General features: G+C 37.7%; 1 protein-coding gene across 5 annotated transcripts in view; it reads left to right on the forward strand.

Moving 5' to 3' along the window:
- Window positions 1–18,551, forward strand: part of ralgapa2 (Ral GTPase activating protein catalytic subunit alpha 2) — a 244,784-nt gene that overhangs the window by 51,271 nt on the left and 174,962 nt on the right. The window lies entirely within an intron of this gene.

Genomic DNA, 18,551 nt, shown 5'->3' on the forward strand with positions numbered 1-18,551 from the left:
TGCTGATGGACATGTTCCTCTACTTTTATCCAGTATGGAGCCTCATAGAAGCGGCAGAATATGTTGTGTGTTAAATATGGTTATGTTCAAGTTGAAAGAGAGTGACCTTTTTATTGTTCTTCTATTAAAAATTAGCACTAATAAATAAGGGTGTCATGATTTCGATTTTAAATCGAAATCGATCGAAAATAATTAAAATCGAAATAGATCTAAATTATTTGTCTGTTCGGCTTGCCAAGCGGAAAAGAAACGTGCGTCTTGAAGTGCTGTGAGTCTATGCTCAACCTCCTCTAACTTAGCTACTGCTAGGGTTGGGCCGATGGACGATATCATCGTCTATCGTGATGGCTGACAGACATCGGATAAACATCACCCAAGCCCTCCAAGTGGCCAAGCCCACCCAAGTGGCCGAGAAAAATAGAGTTGACTTTTTAATTATTTACATAGTGTCTCTCTGATATGAATAAAAACCGTCGTCAAATATTTGAATGGGTTGTTATTTCTGCTTCCATAGACACCATTGTGTATTTTACAAACTAAAAATGTATTGTTTTGCTATAATATACTATATATATTTAAATGTCTGAAACCTAAAATAAATATTATGTGGTTAAAAACACTGAACAGTTGTGATATAGACTTCGCCCAACCCTAGCTACTGGCATTCAAAAGATAGCATGCCAACTGAAGATGCAGGAGACCCATCGACAGAACCTGAACCCCCTCCTCTTTCATTGAAGTCGCAGGTGTGGACGTTTTGGGGTTTTCCAGTGAGTTACGTTGACAACGTTCGCGCCTCAGTTTGCAGACATCCCAAGTTTCACAGAAGTTCTGGGAGTCTTCTGCATTTTGATAGCGGCTCCCTGATGCATGCAAATTAGTTCAAATCTCCCGGAATCTAGAGTGAGCAAGCAAGAGCGATGCCGAGACAGAAAAAAACTGTGTTCTTAACCGTATTGTGCGTACGGCAGAGAGGGAGAGAGCGAGAGACCTCGCGTATCTCATGAAGTGCATGTAAAAACATCCTGATTGGCCGGTTGATAAAAATCCAGAATCAAATCGAACCGTGACCTTAGAATCGAAAATGTAATTGAATCGAGGATTTGGAGAATCGTGACACCCCTACTTATAAAGTGTGCTCAACTAACCAGGTATGCCAGTTTGGAAAGTGTATCCAGTCAATTTAGATTAGATATCTTTATTCTGACTAAGAAAAGGTGCACAAATGTTTAATCAATTTCTCCACCTCATGTGGCTTTCAGGACTCTTAAACAGTTTTAAGAGTATGTTGTTGATATAAAACATATTGCAGAACCAGCTAGTTTTCCTCACAAATGCACACACAAATTAAAATACATTGAGTTGGTGCAGTATCAGGAAAAATACAAGTAAATGATTGTTTTGGCACAGCCCTAAAGAGCAAGTTAAAATGATAACTTCTGTATCAAATGTTATCAGAATCCATTTGTATTTGTGCCCATTCTCACGAACAGCCGATTGGCCACCAGTGACGTCCATTTAGGCACATTAGGGCGCATCAGTATGCAAATGGACCTAAAAGGTCATAAATAAGAGAACAAGAATTTGTAACTCAGTTTCTCTCTCTCTCTCTCTCATTCCTTATCCCTCACTTCCTCTGCGCATCTGTATAGATTACCTTAAGTAACCCTGTGATTTTGGTAGAACCGATCCAGTTTTACAGTCTCTTATTCATTTTAAGAGACTTGTATTTTAATACCATTAACAGTTGTGGTGACATCAGCCAACTTATGGATATTTATTAGGTTATGCACAATTAATTTAATGTGCTCTTTTTACTGCTTGTGTAAATTGTCTAGTGATCTGCTGATCTGGAGCCTGTCTGTAGACGAATATTTGCCTCGACCGGTCCCAGGATTGTGTAAGTTATGATTGTAAGTGAATAAATTCCTGGAGCAGCAATCAAAGGCCAAGCATGACTTCATGGATACCAGCGTCAGATATTAAAGGATTAGCTCACTTTTGAAAAAACTTTTGCTGATAATTTACTCACCCCCATGTCATCCAAGATGTCCATGTCTTTCTTTCCTCAGTCGAAAAGAAATTTAGGTTTTTGATGAAAACATTCCAGGAATTTTTCTCCATATAATGGACTTCAATGGGAACCGGATGGTTCAGGGTCCAAAAGACAGTTAATAACTGTTTCAGATGCAGCTTCAAATGTCTTTAAACGATATCAGACGATGAATAAGGGTCTTATCATGCGAAACGATCGGTTATTTCAAAGCTTATTCCAAAAATGTAACTTTTCTAAGGACAAATGCTAGCCTTGTAATATATTGTGAGGCGCGTTTGCAACGTCACGTAATACGTAATTACGTTCAAAAGGTCACGGGCGACGTAGCCGGAAGTACAGAATCAAAATCGTCCGACATCGTTGTTTTACCTTTTAATTCCTTTTTTGTAAACGGCGTTTGAGTTAGTTTTCACGTTCAACCTATGCGTTCAACTTGTAAACACTCTGACTCTGTAGTTCTGGCTACGTCGCCCGTGACCTTTTGAACGTAATTACGTATTACGTGACGTTGCAAACGCGCCTCACAGAATGGAGAAAGGCTAGCATTTGTCCTTAGAAAAGTTACATTTTTTGGAATAAGCTTTGAAATAACCGATCGTTTCGCATGATAAGACCCTTATTCATCGTCTGGTGTCGTTTAAAGACATTTGAAGCTGCATCTGAAACTGTTATTAACACTATCTTTCGGACCTTGAACCATCCGGTTCCCATTGAAGTCCATTATATGGAGAAAAATCCTGGAATGTTTTCATCAAAAACCTAAATTTTTTTTTCGACTGAGGAAAGAAAGACATGGACATCTTGGATGACATGGGAGTGAGTAAATTATCAGCAGAAGTTTTTTCAAAAGTGAACTAATCCTTTAACTTTTCATTTAAGGGGCAATATTAGCTCCCTGGAATTGATTTACAGTCATTCATTTATTATTTTTTTGCCATCGTAAGAGTATTTTTTTTACAATTACCTTATTACATGTATCTGTGTTGTCTTTTATGTAAAATACTTTAATACTAGCCTATAGGCTGCTACCAAAAACATTTCATGAACACCAACAAAAACCATATTTATGCTGTAAAGGCGGCACAAAAGCTGCATCTGACATGGCTTTTGTTATAATTTTACTCAGGTGTATTTCAATTCTGCTAAAACATGTAGTATACTAGGGATGTGCAAGCCTATTTGACTAGGGGAGGATATTGCTGCTTCTAGTCGATTAGCTAGATGCGTTTTTAAGCACTGCGGTTTAAAAACAAGTGATTTTAAACCGTTAAAGTGCAATTATCAGTGAAAGACAACTCATTTCAGTATATGAGTGTGTGCTGTCAGAGAGACTGTTTCTCAGTGCTGTCAGAGAGAAACGCGCACATGAAGCCAGTGCTCATGAGGTGCGTGAGAACCGAACTGAACCCCGAGTGTTTTTTGCTGCCCGATTGGGCTTGACCGGTTAAACACACATAACCTGTGAGTCAAAGTGACATGCAAGTAAGCAAGTCGTGGTTCTCAACCTTTTTTCCACACAATGGTCCGATTTCCTAGCCTGGTTCGACCAGACTCTAGTACATTTCATTTGTACATAGAGTCTGGCCTCTCTCCATTGAGAAACGCTTACTTCCTTGTAGGCGGGTTCACTATTAAAAACTATTGGATCTGCCCAGAGTCACTCACGATCTGCCATAGCCAATCACTAACGTGTGGTCGTGAGTGACGTATGTCATGCGCCGAAACGGCTGGAAACAAAAAGTCAGAATGATCAGAGGATTAAATTTACAATAGGATTTCAGTCAACGAGAGCTGCAGGTTTTGTTAATCTAGGAACAATTATTAATTCGAAATGTATATTTGTCACGAAGGACAGTGATATATTCATTCAACTGTCGAAGCTGTGTCTAATCATTACAAATACGCCGCTGTGGTCGTTTTCTGATCTGCCGCAAATGCTGTAGCTGCTACAGTGAATGATCAGTCGTTGATATGGTCGTCAAAGTATGTGTTTGTACATTTTTATATGGCATTTAGTTTTTTTTTTTTATTAAAACAAATTAACCATTGCCATCTAAAACTGAAAATCAAATATAGTCTTCAAAGTATGGGTTTTCACATTTTTATTTATGACAATTATTTTTTTTTAAAATACAACCAATTTGTATGATTTACAAAATGTAAAACTGACACACCAACCTCCTGCACGAGTGCACAAAGGGGCTCAGAATGTTCTATTCATCACAAGAATCAGTAAATTTACTGTTGGGAATATGAGCTACTGACTCCTGAGTGGATCTTCAACAATAGTTTAGCAGCCAGAACACCAGGCTAAAGCGTGCGTCCAAGATGTCACGGTCATCGTGCACACAGAGCTGCCCAGCACAAACTTCCAACCTCTCTGACTCCTTCACGTGGTCCTCCGTTGTGCAAGAAGAGGTGAGACGATAACAATCCGACTTTAAATTCTGTATATTCGGCAGTTTCTTTTCCAACAACGGACCGAATAGCTTTTCTCGCGTCTTTCTCCGCTGCCATTACTGAACTCAAACTGACGCGCTACATCAACGTCATCGTTCTCAGCCACTCCCTCCATTCGCTGATTGGTCCAACAAAAAATTGATTTCTGGAAACCTAAAGGCCTGTTCACACCGGGACGAATTTCGCACGTGTTATTCGTCGACGTTTAACGCCTCGTGACTAAACAATGGGCGCCAATGTGAGTGTTCACACCGACGCGAAAAACGCCACGCGTAAAAGCATCATTTTTAAAAAAACGCCTCGGGTTCGTTTTTTTGGGTTTCGTTTTTTCAACGAGATTGGCGGGTTTGCTCACGTGTCTGGTACTTCTGAAGTTGCAGTAAAACACAAGTTGAGGGCGCTCAAACACAAAACGGTCTTGCCGAGCACACATACGGCGAAGAAGAGATAAGATATGGGCAAGATGAATGTTGAGCTGCTGGTCTCGGAGCATAAAGAGCTATAAGATAATATTTAGTAATAATACTGTAATTAGATAATAGATTAGGGGATTAGATTAATACTGTAATTTAGATAATACTGTAATAATAGTATATAGGGTGACCAACAGTCCTGTTTTCCCGGGACATGTGTAAAACGGTCACTTTGTGCTTTACAGAAATCTGAGTTGAGATGAGAACTGCGCATAGTGTCAGTTAGATTTTGACAAGTGAGGAGAGAACCGCTCTGCCGACTCTTTGTATTCTTTCTTTTATTTTATTTTTCTATTGTGACCAGATGTTTGTTTGTGTTTTTTTTTCTCGCTCGATCCCCGTGTATGAGGAGGACGAGTGTGACGTTTGAGTGGTTTTATTAAACGCGGGGAAATACGACAACTCTCGTCTCTCGTTCATCTGTTCATCCGACAACTGCTATGTTTTTATCTCTGGGCAACATCTCAACTTTGCGTTACACATGTCCTGTTTCCACGTCCTGTCCTGACTGTTTTTAAGTGATGAAAATGTCCTGGTTTTCAAACAAAAACTGCTGGGAAAGATCAATTCTACAGCAAAATATAGATGGGCAAACAAGGTGGACGAGGAAGAAAAACAAGATAAAGAGAATGAAAACTAAAGATATAAATAGATTTTGTTAGTTCGTTTTTGTAAGTTTGTGAGAGCTATTTTTTGTTACATTTGGAGGCATTTCTTTTAGTTATTTATTATTTATATATTTATTTTTCTAATACAGAAGACATTATTTCTATCATTATTTCATTCGTTTTGTTTCTATCTGTCATAATAAAACATTGAGACATGAATATGATCACCCTAGTATAGTATTCTATTATTATTTCTGTTTTACATTAAGCGCCATCTAATGTCAGGGAATGAATTTGCATGTTCACTCGGCTCATCGTCAGTGAAAAACGCTTGGGTGTGAACACAAAAAAACGCGTTGAAAAACGCTGACGAATAACGCGCGCTGATATTCGTCCCGGTGTGTACGGGCCTTAAGGATACACAGCAGTCCCAGACATAGATATCATATAGAGACTAGACACCCTATTGGCCGCTGGAAAACGAGAAGTCCGGCCGCCATCTTGAACCGGTCGTATTCCTAGTTTCATTGCGTGGCAGCAGATAAGATACCAGAGCACTGTGGAGCATTTTCCTGTTCTAATCGCCGGGCCACCGAAAATAGGGCTTTTCACAAATAAGTCTTAACATTACCGTACTATTGGTTGTATTTTGTGAATAGAATATTACCAGATAATCGAGAAGGATCAAGGATATTTGCTATTACTGTACTCGTCTCAAATCGTTGTGAAATGCTGTTTACTGCATCAGCCGGTTTTCACCCGGCATGGAGAGGTGAGGTAACTGTTAAAGTAATAACTACAAGAGCTTCTAGGTTATCAGATAAGCATTCAACTGCCCTGTTGTATAGTTTGTGTTTGCGCACATGATATCAGGAAGCAGTGTAATACACGCATGACAGCGATGCGCAAATTGAGTTACCCCTCCAACTTCTAGTTTTATTGATAGCCTATATCTTATCACATGCGATTTGGCTATTGATATTACAGAAGTCCTGTGGTAAAATTACTTTTTTAACTTACTTTATCCTTGTAAAGTTAATCCGAATAGGACTTTAGTCTAGACATTTTTCCCTCCCACATCCACATACAATAAAAAAGGTTTAGGCGTAATGTTGTCTGAATTTAATTTTTTGAAATTAATGATGAAAACCTTCTCAATCTTCTCAATTTTTATTACAGGTGGCTGCGTTCTCTGTGTGTGAAAGTGTGTGTGTGTGTGTGTGAGAGAGAGAGAGAGAGAGAAAGAGAGAGAGAGAGAGAGTGTGTGTGTGTGTGTGTGTGCATGTGTCTGTTCGTGTTCGTTGTGTGTCTGTTCGTGTGTATGTGCGTGTCACAAATCATACATTGTTTCTTCAACTTATTAAAATATCTTACTTTACTGCTATTATCTGTTTCTGCTTCTTTATTATATAAATATAGTGTGTGATTTATAAAATAAATTATATACTTCATCACACATATTGTGTCTGGTCACTTTATATCTTATATCAGAATATTATAATACTGTTAAGCCTACTATGGATATTAAAATACACCGAACCATAGTCCTGTATCATAGCTGCACGAATGACCTTTGCAGCAAAAAAAAAAAAAAAAAAAAAAAAAAAACGTATGAAAATCAGTTCAGTATTCAGTGAGATATGATTAATTTAATGCTCTGACAGCTCATTTCACCTGCCGTTCAGAATAACACTGAGCGGAGCGGATGACCGGTTTAAGATGGCGGCTCCAATTCTCGTCCGTGCCAATAGGCTGCAGCGGTCGATAGGGCGTCTACCTATATGATGTCTATGGTCCCAGACGTACTGTAGTCCTGAAGGAAAATGAAGTTGAGCGGAAGTGCGTAGGAGGGCACAGTCAGGCTACCGATTTCCAGTCTCACACGCCGCATATCATTTCCATATGATATCACCAATGCAAACCAATCAGATTTAATGTATAATAGTGATATTATCATTATTATACCTAAACTGCAAAACCAACAAATACAACAAGAAATTCATTTTTGTTTCAGTGTGTTGAAATGACTACTTCATGTCAAAATATGATCATATTCATATATTATCATATTTGCTGGTGACGTTTAATTACAGCAAAACGTTTTTGTCCCCTTGAAGACCCGTATATAGAAAATTTTTGATGCTTATTATTACGTTAAGCGTTTTTTCTATAAAGGTTTTGTAAGGGAGGAAAACGCTTTTACTGTAATTAAACGTCACCAATGATGAAAAGCGTTGCGTTCATATTCTAGGCTCATCCGCTTTTCTCTGCAAGGTATAGGCTACTTTATTAGTATGATGTTTACTGAGTTTGGTCTGTTAATGTCCCTGTCTTAGTACATTAAGCCACATTTCATACAATAATACGATGCAATAATAATAATAAGATGCATCCCTGGCACAAACAGGTTCATAATGTTGACCATGGCCAAGTGCAGATTCATATCATGAAGACATTTGCTTTGGAATAACCAATAACCAATGTGTAATAACTGTCCTCAATAAGAGCGGGAAAGAGCAAGACAGTAAATAGGGTAATTTTTGATTTCATGTTGTCATAAGGTTGACAAAGCACATGAGTGGCCTTAATATGAAGTCAGTATAAGTGGTTCAGTTAATGATGGAGAAATACTGGCACGTCCTGTTCCTCTATTCCTCAGTTTCTCTTTCTGACGTCCCTGTTTTGGAGTAGTGCAAATACTGAACTGTTTGTTGTATTAGAGTGATTTGTATTGAGTTGCTTCCCTCTTCTGGATTGTTTGAGTAATGCAGTGATGTTTCCTAAAATCTGACCTGCAAGAAGCACGTGGATCATTTTAAACAAGATAATGCTTGTTTACTGGCTGATCTAGATGCCCTTCAAAATGCTGTTTTTCATACGTTTTCTATGGCACATTATCCAAAATAACTTAATCAGTAAAGTGATTCAGATCAGTCTGTTACCTGTACTGTTGTGGCAATTACTTGAACTTTTTTTTAGTGTCTTTTTTTTTAGTCCACAGTATTTTCACCAAAATTCTATCAATTCTATTACTATAAAATAACAAATACAGAACCATGTGTGTTTGTATGTTGTTGTAAAATAAAAGTTTTAACATATCGTTAACAAAGCTATTCATTAATATTAATGCAGTAAACAAAGGTGTTAGACTCTTTTTTTACTTTAATTTGGTAGTACATTTATTACAGTAATGTTAGTGTTCTTGTCTGTGTCTTTTATTTTAAAATGTTCCCTAAATGTTTCATTAAAATTTGCATGAATTAAAGATATATTACAAATTAACATGACGCATTGGCCCTATATAGACCATTTCACAAGATGTAAACAACACTGGTCCAGAAGCACTTCCTGTTTCAGTTTTTTAACACTACATAAAAGCTGGGATAAAATACAATCAACAGAACATTTAAAACTGAATCAAAAAGTTAAACAAACATCTTTAAGATGTTTTCTTTACATGTGAAATAAAGAAAACAGTTACAAACTGAAACAGGAAGTGCTTCTGGACCAGTGTTGTTTACATCTTGTGAAATGGTCTATACAGTACTTTTGTGTTAAAAAAAGTAAGAAAAAACCTTCAAAGTCAGAAATCCAGATGTATTACAATAATGCAAATTATATTTTCTTAATTTGTTTTGTAGCTCACAATGAAATTTCTCACAAATGCAATGCAACACATTGGATAGATACGCAATGTTTTATAAGAAATGTATATCTGTCTTACGATGTCCATAAATGTCCACCGCTCCATAAATCTCTCAGCGCGGGTCATTGATTCAAAGCCTGTTGCTCCGTCAGCGTCAAGGCCATGACATTGACTCAATGCGGACTTCAAACCAAAAATTCATAATCAACAACACATGTTTGTTTAACATCTCAAAATATTGTTAAGCTTTGCATAGTTACAGTAGTGGCATGTTTCTTTGCCTTGAGTGATACATTATTATCATAAAACGATGAGCTTGATCAACCATGTATGAACCATGTGCTTGGTGACTGTGTTTGGTCCTTGTGTCTTATGACTGCCATTTCTGCGTCATTAACTTTCTTGTCCTTTATGGATGGACTTTTGACTTGCTTGAAATTATGACTCATCTTTGATTTCTATTGTGCCTTTTGGATATATAAAACTAAACAATATCAAAATCATCTAGTCTGTGGGATGTCTGAACAGCTAGTTAACTAGTTCCTCTTAAATGGTTAGTTCATCCAAAAATGAAAATTGTCATCACTTACTCAGCCTCATGTCATTTTATAGGTTTTTGATGACTTTGGCTCACTGTTGAGGTGTCACTGCGCAGACTATTTTTTAAAAATGCTTTTCAAATGTTAAATGCATTTCTAAGATAACTCCCAAGATGCTGTAGTTAAAATCTGGAACAATTTGTAATTTTTCACCACACACTATTATATCAGGAAGGCTGTCCTTCCTCCTTTTAATTTTAAAACACATACAGAGAGTTTTCTAAACATGTTAAACAACACTGAGTAAACCAATCTGAAATTGTGGACATTGCGACACCTAATTTTTGTGCCACTTTGTGTTCATTTGTTTTACCATGTACATAAATCACAGTGTCATCTGAATACATTTGAAATATGCTAGTGCTGTCAAACGATTAAAATATTTAATCGCGATTAATCACATTAATGTCATAGTTAACTCGCGATTAATCGCACCTTTTTATCTATTCTAAATGTCTTTTGATTTCTTTTTGTTACAATATTTTTTTTTCTCATTTTAATGCTCTTATCAACATGGAAAAGTGGATTGGCTTGTTTAGTGCAAATGTTTTTTTTTTATTATTATTATTGAAAATAACATTGGAATAGTGTTCAATTTCACACTAACATACAAATAATCTCTCACACAATGTAACACTGTCTATCAATAAAAGGGTGAAAAAAATACTGATGAGGTCCTGATATTGATGAGGGGGTGGATAATTCGCATCATCTGTGTGTGTGTGTGTTTGTGTGTGTTTGCTTGACCATCATCAAGTGGTGTTTCAGACTGGACGTGCTGCGATGATCATAGCTCAGTCCACAACGACAAAACACACAGATCACTTGGTCTTGTCAATGGGACAATTTGGCAACTTTTTAAAAGTAAACTTTCCATTCAGAATCTTTGGGCATCCATTTCGGCGTCTCGCGCTCGTCATCCACTCAAAACGTAGCGTTACTATTTGGCCGGCTCGCAAACCGAAACGAGTGTGTGCGCGGCACAAAACGTTCTCGCGCTGCGCTCTGAACCCATTCATTTCAATGGCTTGTGCCGCGCGAGGACGTTTTGTTGCTTCTTCGACCAAAGTGCAAGTGGATCTAGACCGTAAACAAAACAACAGGCACGCCTCAAACACACGTTTCGGCTTGTGAGCCGGCTTTGAGTGGATGACGAGCGCGAGACACCAAAATGGATCAGGACGCATGGCGCGTCCTGTTGCAAAAGCATGTGAAAAAAACGACAAAGTTTGCTAGGACAAAAAGACCGTTAATCGTGCAATAAAAATGGGTTTGCGTTAACGCCGTTAATAACGTGTTAAACTGACAGCTCTAAAATATGCACATCTGGACAAACATCACTCAGGTTAATCAATCAAATACAAACTAAAATGTATGGGCCCTAATACAGACCCCTGAGGTACCCCAGTAAAACAATTTCTCAATCTCTAGCTTTTTATGCACTGTTGAACTGATTCTTAAACGCCTCTGATTGGCCACGGCAGTAAATGTATGTGGGGGAAGTGAATGAACTCTCTTCTACTCTCTTTCACCATCTTCTCCGAGTGTGTGCGTTTGTGTGTGTGCACTTGGATGGGTGAAACTCAGAGCACAAATTCCGGGTATGGGACACCACCATACTCGGCTACATGTCACGTCATATTGTTTTTAAAATGAACCGATATAGTACATCAGAGAGGATATACCGCTCGGCTCCAGCGTATTCTCAGTCATGCTCATCATGTGATAAGCACACCGAGTGTGGATAACGCAGATGCAGGAAAGCCTGCGGTAATGCTTCATCCTTATGCTTGGAGAGACACTGCAGATTAGCACAGACTCTGGCAACCGGCAGCGACTCGCAAGCTCCACGCCACCCGTCTCAAATCCACCATCCCAGACGCCATAGCGGCACAGCAGGGGAGCGCTTCCCGTTCCCGCCGCCGAAACCTCAGTTCCTCTGCGGACCCCGAGAGCGCAGGCTTAAACAGATCCCACCACTGGATACCAGCTTCGGTTATTTGTCTGCTTCCTCATGACAATGACAGGCTGTAATCCAGAGCTGTCCTGATAGGCGCTGAAGATCAATACTGAGGGGCTTGAATGCTCTCATACTCATGTGTCATCACGTTCCACATCAACACAGCGAGTAAATGAGATTGACACGATGAGACGGGTCTGTTTGCACCTTGAGTGACGGCTGTCACGTAACACGTGAGATTATGATGACATTATGGTGTCCTCTTCTTGTGGAGTGTCACGACTGCCACTTTTTGAGTGAGTTTAATCAGCTGTGGACAGGAGTGTGTGGGGACAGACTTGACCCCATGTTGCTGGCATTACCCACAATGCACTGCCACTGATGATTACTACCATCGTCCATTAGTCTGAATCTTAACCCACTTGTCTCTGTGTGTATCACCCTACAGGGACACATGTAACTGTCTGTGAATGCACTGATGATATGGTGTCAGAAGGGTCTTAGTGAACCAGGAGCTCTTTAGACATTTTTAGACGAAAACCCAATTACAAATTAGATGAATTAGGAGTGCATGTCTAAAAGGAAAACAATATTCAGTTGATAACGGTAATTCAACTCTATTTTGAGTTTCTGTATTGGTTTCTTGGATAGTTTAGGCCTATCATGGACAGATGACTCATATTCCTCATTTTCTTTTCTTACCTTATTAGATCATGTACGTATAATCTACTGTAATAATTATGTGTCAAGATCATACATTTTAATCAATAAATTCACTTAAAGGTATTCTATGGAGTTTTTAGCGGCCTCTAGCGGTGATGTTTCAGAATGCAACAAAAGCGAGCTTTTGCTTGTGTGTGTGCTAGATTTCAAGATCCTTTTGCGTCATATAGAATGCTATATGACAAAACGGTACTATACTACGCACATGGCACCCGTTATCGTTAATATAACACGCGCTGTGATGGGTAAGTTTAGGTGTGGGGTAGGGTAGAGTAGTCTCATATTAAGCTAAAGGATTTATGACGACTTGGGTTCGCGTGAATATTAACGATAAAGGGTGCCATGTGCGTAGTATAGCGCCGTTTTGTCATATAGCATTCTATGTGATGCTAAAGGATGAGAACGGGCTGGTATTCACAACCGGCCACACGGAGACTTTCAACGCAACGGCAAAAGCATCACTTAACATGCTGGAAACTAATGTAAACTCCCAAAGCAGTTACAAAAATAGCCTACTTTTGTCAGCCTGACGTTGAACTAATGCTCTGTGCTCGTACCATGATAATGTTACAATAAACTGCGTTTAGCCGACATGTGATCTATTCGTGTATCTTTCACAATCAGCAATGTCAACATAGGTGAATGTATAATAATATGATAACGAAAACGGTTAGTGAACTAAACTGAACAGTTTCAGTCTATCAGTAAGATCGTAGGAAGTAACATTACTCTAGTGAACGTGTCTGGAAATGTGTAAGTTATAAACAATATGATAGTAGTGGGATGAGTGATGTTGTAAGTTACATCTAGGGATGGGTATCGTTAAGGTTTTATCGGTATTACTACTCTTACCGATACCGCTTATCGATCCGGTACTTTAACGGTATTCTTATCGGTTCTTTTTGGTGTTTTTTTTTTTTTTTTTAGAATTAAGAACATAATTAAACCCTATATTTTGAAATGTAAAATAGAAAAAGCAAAACGAAGAAAAATATATTTTTGTTATGCAGCAATGTGCAGGCTTTTTTGTTTTATATACAAAAAAGGACACATAAGAAAAAAAAAACAAGTAAAAACACAAGAATAAAATCAATCAAAGATACAAATTATATACAAAAGTGCTTTAATTTCAGGAAGGTGTACTAACATATCTTTTCAGGTAATTGTTTCTGTCTGAAAAGAAATCTAATTTAGTAATCAAATATAAAATAGCACGGTATAGTTTATCATAGATAGATTAATGCTTATTAAATCTAAAGTTACTTATTCAAAAGCTGTGAGTGATTTTCTCTGCCTTTTGTTGTTTGATTTGCATTAATGGCTGAATCGTCAGCAGGTTTAGGCTATTAGACTGCTGCCCCTTTAAGACCGAGAGTAGGCTTGCCGCGATAGACGGTGTTGACGGTGTTACCGGTTTTAAGCCCCATCACCGGTGACATCACTTTCCCACCGTGACACCGCGATGTCTTGACTTTTTTTTTTAAAGTATTCGTTTTTGCTAAAATATTTATTTGAATTAATTAAAAATAATAATTTTCAATTATTTAGTTCTGAAGAGAGCATTATAATTAAAAATGAACTGCGCAACGCGTGCCGTCACGTCACAGATCAGCAAGCATCAGGATTCCATTTAGCACGTGTGGAGACGAGAACGAGTCAAATTACAGAAAAGCAAGATAATGGCGGAAGATTTGGTGTCAAAACGCAATGCAAAAGCGCCTGTTTGGCAATATTTTGGCCAATATATATTAATGTTAATAAATGCCAATTTATAGTGTTTTTTTTAGAGTGCTGTCATTTATGTAGGCTATGGTCCTTTTTAAAGTTTTTATTTTATATTCGTCTCTTTTTATTTGGTTTTATCTTATTTAAACTTTGTTTAATTTATTTAGGCCTATTTTGTTTTCTTATTCGTTAATAAACGTTTTATTTTTTTTTTGGGCCCACAGTTTGCCGATTTTCACTTTTTTCAGCCTATGCATGGGGTTATTTTTATTCGTTCGTTATGCTAATAAAAGTTCTGTCAATATTTTATTCGTTTATTATTATAATAAAGGGCTGTCTAAATAAAAGTTTATTGTCAGCGAGTTGTTTTTTTTTTCTTCTCCATTCCAGCAATTGACGCTGAATTGCAATTGACGCTTATTTCGAAAGTGAAAGTATGTCATTTATGTAGGCTAAGGTCCGTTTTGAAGTTTTTATTTTATATTCGTCTCTTTTTAATTGGTTTTATCTCATTTAAACTTTGTGTAATTTATTTAGGCCTATTTTATTTTCTTATTCGTTAATAAACGTTTTATGGTTCTTATTTGTTTGGGCCCACATTTTGCCGATTTTCACTTTTTTCAGCCTATGCATGGGGTTATTTTTATTCGTTCGTTATGCTAATAAAAGTCTATAGCCTAAATAAAAGTTTTATTATCAGCGAGTTGTTTTTTTTGTCCATTCAAGCAATTGACGCTTATTTCGAAAGTGAAAGTATAACGCGCACGCATTTAAAAGCTATTTAACCCCCCCGCCCTGCCCTCCACGGTGACACCGGGATTACCGGTGTTGTCACACGTCGATTAACCGGTGGGAAATTTTCCTCACCGCGGCAACCCTAACCGAGAGCAAATCTAATCGGTAACCGGTAACTGAAGCACCATCAATTTCTCCCTATTATTTACGTCCATTTAAGACATAATTGTGTTTAAGTGAATAAACTGTGTTTAAGCGAATCTCAGAGCTGGTCATTTTGACATTTGTATGTATATTTGATAGTTAAGGAGGACACACGAAGCCCATAGGCTACTTTTCTTGTCTCGTTGCAGTCCGTTTCGGAGCGCGCACTGCCTTGTGAACAGGCTCTTGCGCAGGCTTTTGTGTTTTTAATAGCCATTTTTTGATCTTGCAACAGTAGAAGACAGCATTTTGCAACAATCGCCGATCGTGCTGATTCTGACGGTACGTTTGGGTACAGCGCTCCGCAGTGCTGTGAAGTAAAGGAAGTTAAGCTGGACAGATCATGTGTCTTGTTTTTTAACGGTTTTATCTCAAATATCTTCTTTTTATAATCTTTGGAAGCCGAAATACTAGGGGTGTAACGGTACACAAAAATCACGGTTCGGTACGTACCTCGGTTTTAAAGTCACGGTTCGGTACGTTTTCGATACAGCAAAAAGAAAGAAATGCCAGAGAAATTTCCTATTTGTTTAAATAAAAAATATTTTTAAATAAGTGTGAGTTCCTAGATCTTGAAACTTTCAGGTTTATAAATAGGGGTCATCTTTGAAGGATGAACAAATAATGTTTTTGGTCATCACATTAAAAATAACTTTTAAATATTTATTTATATAATATTTGAATTTTGAAGTGCTGGAAAAAGATGTGTGAAGTACAAAGCATTTCACCATTCCAGCCAAACTGGTTCCAGTTAGTGTTACTACAGTATATTAAATCCATGGTGAATGTTGCTGGTCTGTGGACGTAAAGTATTACTAGTTCATTCACGGCACAATGTTTCTCCTGGTTTCCATGACAGCGCTGTTTGATCTAATAGAGATCTACGGTTAATAACGGAGAAATGCGAATGCTTCTCACTAGATCTCGCAGCGATGTTATTACCTCAGTGGAGAATTCAAATGTTTTCTTTACCGGATATCTTAGCGCTGTGTTGCGTGATTGAGATCAGCTCGCGCTGCACAGATGTTGCTGGTCCGAACTGATAAACGATCCGTGAAGCACATAACGAGTAGCGCAGTTTCGTTCTGCTTTCATTACGCTTGCCATTTGATGTTGCGCAACGTTGTGTTGGCCGCGTCAGCACGAATTTTGTCGGCAGGAAAAATGGTCCAAGCAATCGTTCGGTTTGTATGCGTACCGAACCGGAAGCCTCGAACCGAAACGGTTCAATACGAATACATGTACCGTTACACCCCTATATTAGAATAATATCCCACATCTAAAGTGTAACCACGTTGAATGTTTAGTTCTGTCCTCATTGTCACTCATTAAGCAGGGCTGTCGTGTTGCGCGTGCTGTGGCTTTGCGTGAGAGATCGCTCTCTCTCTTCTCTCTCTCTCTCTGCTGAACTGCGAATTTCAACTTGCATCACAGACAAATGGTTTAATTAAAATATAGTTTATATATAGAAAAGGCTGGCGATATAAACAAGTTCAAGATAACGTCTTTATAGGAATGATAAATAATTTCTCCAGTACCGACAGCAGAACCGATAACGTCCGAGCTTATCGCTACAGCGGTCTTTCAAAATTCAGCACCGGGGCCCGTTTAATACCGGGTTTCGGTACCCATCCCTAGTTACATCCTAAAGCACCGACTTTATATTGTCCTGGAACATTCTTTTGTTTCCATTTGATGTTTCATGTAGTTTACCTTGCTATTTCACTAGAGTTTACTAATATGTTGTTCTAATATGTTGCCGATGTTGATCCGCGCAGATTCACGTTTTGCCTGACGAGCTTCAGCAGATAAAACTTTTTTGTTGTTTTTTATATTTTTGTGGTGGAGTTTGTGTTGGAGTCTGTGTTGTGCTGGAGGCAGGATGTTTTGGGGAGTTATCAGACTCCGTGTCGTCAGCTGAAGTGCCGTTGGTCGCATGTTGAAATCAACGGGGTTACTGTGTCCATTTCTTTTACTGTCTATGGGTCGCATAGACTGTAATAAGGATAGAGTGGCTCGGGAAGGCGCATGCACGTCACATCCGAAGGATTTCGCAGGGAAATCCGACCCGGAGACCTCACATATAAATATGAATATTGGCCTTCAGAGGTAATAGCAAAACCCGAAAAGTGGATCATTGTGTAGATTTAAAATCTTCGTTTCCCCTTGTTATTTAATTTAATGAAAAGACACCAGTCATTCTGCCAATATATGTTATTTATTTTACCAATTTATATAAGACATAAGGGAGAGAGAGTGACAATGGACCAGCAAAGATCGTCCTTGTTGCTTCTCTGTATTTTTCCCTCTCTCTCCCAAACAAAGAACTTACACAGTACATATAGCTGTTCCAGAGAAAACATCTGCTCTCAATCAATCATTGAAATGTATATTCTGCTCCACGGAAAGAAACATAATACACTCAACTTCCCCCCAAAGTCCCCAAACTCTAAAAGTCTTCCACACACAGTATTCAGAAAAGTTTGATTCATAAAAATGTAGATTATAAAAGATTATGAATGATATATGAAAAGTATAAAAAATGTATATGAAAAGTGTAAATCACATGCATAATACTAATGATTATAATTATTAATAAAAACAATAAAAAAACTAAAAACAACATTAAATGATGAGATTGTGAATCTTCAATTGCAATGTGTGATTACAACCCCTTCAAACACAGGCAATAAAAAAAAGGATTAATTTTATAAGAAAAGTTACATATAGGACCTTTAATATAATGAGACACTAAAGGCTGTTTCCAATCAGTGAAATCAGTATCAACAAAAACATCTAAAGGAGCATTTAGATTTGAAGTAACCTTGAGATTTTTCAAAATATTTCGAATATTGAAATATGATTTATTTATTATTTTCAACTGTACTTTCCAGTAGATGGGTCCTTGAGCTATTTATTCAACTGATTATTTTATAAATGCTGATTTATTCAGGATCAAAACACCACTGTTTGTTGTTCGGAGACACACAACAGTTCTGTTACGACATTGTTAGGAATTATTATCATTGGCAAAATAGAGTAAAAACAATACAATTTTGTGTTTAAATTGCATAATACATTTTTAAACAAGTAATACATCACATTTGTAGATTCTTTGGAAAAACAGGAAAAAGAAACTCATACAGGGTCATTTTTGTCATAATATCTTCAATTTTGTGGTAAATTTAACTGTTACACAATGAAATTGTGAGGCATTTTTTTATTTTTATTTTTTTGATATTTAGTGACATTTTTGATAATGTTAGCAGCCACATTGACAAAACAACAATAACTATATTATTGTAAACGGTACATATTCCTCAACCATACTGGGTGAAATGACATGAACGTAATGTAATCGA

Source organism: Pimephales promelas, chromosome 15 (genome assembly GCF_988280905.1).
Source record: "Pimephales promelas chromosome 15, fPimPro1.hap1.1, whole genome shotgun sequence".
Classification (NCBI taxonomy): Eukaryota; Metazoa; Chordata; class Actinopteri; order Cypriniformes; family Leuciscidae; genus Pimephales; species Pimephales promelas.